The following is a 3,614-nucleotide window of genomic DNA, read 5'->3' on the forward strand; positions in this document are numbered from 1 at the left end:
CTCTGGGAAAAATGAGGAATAAGTGGAAAAGATAATGTGATGGATCCCTTGAAAATAATTGAGGATATTTCAGTGACAAATATTGCAGGAAAGAAAGAAAGGTAGTTAGAGAGCCCAGGAAAAATAAAACGTGGTAAAGAAAAGAAATTTTGTCCTATTTAGTATACAACTTGGCAATATGGTGAACAATTCCATAATCATAATAATATAAACATTGGTTATCAGTTTGGTTGAAAGTGGTGATTTAACTGTACCAGGAAGAAGGGAAAAGGGGAGGCAGAGAGGTAAGAGAGGTAAGTCCTCATCTACTATAACAGGAAATCCATAATATCTAAAATTGATAAGTCAGGGAATAGAAGTGCATGCATATTATTTAGAGATATGGGAAATATCCTCCAGAGAAAAAGGACTCAAAGAGTGGTTGCTTCATGGGAGCGGAAGAGGTAGGGTAGTCTGGGAACTATTGTTTTTCATTATAATTCTTTCAATACTAATTGATTTTTTTAAATCACATGCATTAATTATTTTAACCGTTTAAAAAAAAAGTATAGAAGAAGAATATTGGAGTGAGATAGATTTGGGATGCACCCTTTGTGATTTGTGAGTCAAGGCAAATCACCTAACTCTACTCACTAAATCTCAGTTTCCTCTCCAGGGAAATGGGGGTCAGATTAGGATGGCCGAGGACAGAAAAAGACAATACACACAAAGCCCTTAGTGCATGCCTGGCATATAATCAGCTCTCAATAAACAGTACCTACAGAGTCAGGAAAGGGTAGGTTAAAGGCCAAGGCTGAAGTAGTATTGGGAAAATGACAGCATTTGGTTAGACACCCTGCCTCCTGCCTCCATGATACATGACAATCATTGGACACATACAAATGGATACCAGGTGAATGACAGTTGCATGAGTTGTGACCCATGGGCCAGACTAGAGTCACAGTGAAGATCACTGAAAGGATCAGCAGCCATGAAGTAAATGATGGTTGGGCATGGCAAGTTCCATGCAACAGGATATCTGGTGAGTTACAGTCACTGGACAGTAGGCTACAGCAGGCTCATCATTTCCTCCTCTTGCTTGTACCTTGTGGGGGATGTGTCAGAAGGAAAAGATTTAGAGGCTGTCAGGGTGAGGGTCAGAGGTCAGCTGGGGTCAGGAAGTCTATTTCACTGAGGTCACTCTCGTCTCCTTTCAATGTAATGAAGCCATTATTGGTGAAAGCAAGTGCCTGGCGTCCTGCTCTGTGAAGCAAGGCCCGCATGGGGAGCAGGGCTGAAAGAAGGAAGGGGACTCCCTTGGCTCATCCTCCTTCTGCCAATTCAACAGGCCTAGAAGGTGAGAGGTACACAATCCCACTTGATGTAGGAAGCTCTCCCTAGTCCCTGGAGTGGGATGAAGAGGACAGTATGGGTGGAAACAGATTGCTTCTCCCTGTAATTAGGAATGGGGTCTCTCTCTCAATCTCTCTGTCCCTGTCTCTCTCTCTCTCTCACACACACAGCATGCAAATATCACTTTAGAATGTCAGAACTGGAAGAAACATTTGTCTAACAACTAATTCAGCTCTCTCATCTTACCCTTAAAGGGTAAAACTAGGTGCCTTTCTTGACATAACAGAGCAAATTAACAGGCTTGAACTATATACACTATACATTTTACTTAATTACTTGTTTGTTGTCTGTCCCTCTCCTCTAGAACGTAAGCTCAATGAGGGTAGGAATTTCATCTGTTTTATTCACTGACATATCATCAGCACTTTAAACAGTGCCACCTGACACACAATAGATGCTCAATAAATATTTGTTAGGTGGTTGAGTGAATGAACGGAAACACTGCACACATTGTATTCCTTTTCTGATGAGTCACAGAGTATACTAAAGGCTTTGAAAAGTCCTGCGTAGGAAATATAATTAACATACCATTTTCCAAATATTTCACTATAGAAACTTTTTAAAAATAGTAAGATGTATTAATCATCCCATGGAACTAGTTTCCTGAAGGACACATTGTGGGAAATACTTTTCACAAATGCACCATTCATGTTAGCAGATGGTCAGGGCTTTAACTCCAAACCACCACCCTGGACCTTACCACAGAGTTCTCAGAACACTTCAGAAATGGGAGTTGGATATAGATGATTGCCCAAAAAAGGACCTGCTTTGGCTCTGGCCAGCTCTTGGATTTACAAAGCCAAGGACTTTTGGGGAGGGTGATAAAGATGACAGATGAGCTGGCTCAGGTAAGAGGAATCACAAGCTTGGACCATACTTATTAATCATACTGAATATATAGTCTTGCTCCACAGCCTTTTTGCTTGTACATATCTTGTTCCTCATTGATAAAATGGGGACAGCGCCAGTCACAACTTACTAGGACTATGGAAAGAATATGAGCTTTGGAGTCAAACATGTGAGTTTAAATTTGCTTCTGCCATATTAGCTGAGCTACATTAGGCAGGTTATATTGATTCATTGAGCTTCAGTTTCCTCTCCTACAAAGTGGGTATATTAATACCTATTACTCAGAGTTATTGACAGGCTTGAATGAGATAAGAAATATGCCTTCTTTTTTTTATAATTTTTTTTTGGCTTTTTAAGTTTTTATTTTAATTCCAGTTAGTTAACATACAGTGCTATGTGAGTTTCAGGTGTACAATATGGTAAAGAAATGTGCCTGTATTCTTGATAAATAATTGTTGTTATTAATGCCTGTCAGAATAAAAGCTCCACAAAGGTGGCATTTTTGTTTGTATTGTTTATTGATGTATTCCCAACACTTAGAACAATGCCTGCCACATGGGAGTGCTCAATAAATATTTTTTAAATGTTGAATGAGTTATTACTAAGACCTCTTTCAGCTCTTCCTTTTATGAAGATATGAACCTACACAAGAGAAACTTGGCAAAATACTTTAAAGAATAGATGTCCTTTGTGTTAATACAATACCTTTGTCTAAAGAGCCCTTTTGGGGTGCCTGGGTGGCTCAGTTGGTTGAGTATCTGCCTTTGGTTCAGGTCACAATCCCAGGGTCCTGGGATCCAGCCCCTGCATCGGGCTCTCTGCTCAGTGGGGAGTCTGCTTCTCCCTCTCACTCTCCCTCTGTGCTCTCTTTCTCTCAAATAAATAAATAAAATCTTAAAAAAAAATAGAGAGCCCTTTTTCTTCCTACCTAGATATTATCATTCCCAGAAATACACAAGAAAATTGCAATACTTAAGTATATGAGGTCTTGTCTTCCTAACCAGACTGTAACTTGGAAGAGAGGGAATCTTTCTTTCTTTCTTTCTTTTTCTTTTTATTTATTTATTTATTTGAGAGAGAGAGAGAGAGAAACAGCATGAGAGGGGATAGGGTCAGAGGGAGAAGCAGACTCCCCGCTGAGCAGGGAGCCGGATGTGGGACTCGATCCCAGGACTCCGGAATCATGACCTGAGCAGAAGGCAGTCGCTTAACCAACTGAGCCACCCAGGCGCGCTTGCTTGCTTGCTTGCTTTCTTTCTTTCTTTCTTTCTCTCTTTCTCTTTCTTTCTTTCTCTTTCTTTCTTTCTTTCTTTCTTTCTTTCTTTCCTTTCTTTCTTTCTTTCTTTCTTTCTTTCTTTCTTTCTTTCTTTCTT

Source organism: Neomonachus schauinslandi, chromosome 4 (genome assembly GCF_002201575.2).
Source record: "Neomonachus schauinslandi chromosome 4, ASM220157v2, whole genome shotgun sequence".
NCBI classification, from domain to species: Eukaryota; Metazoa; Chordata; class Mammalia; order Carnivora; family Phocidae; genus Neomonachus; species Neomonachus schauinslandi.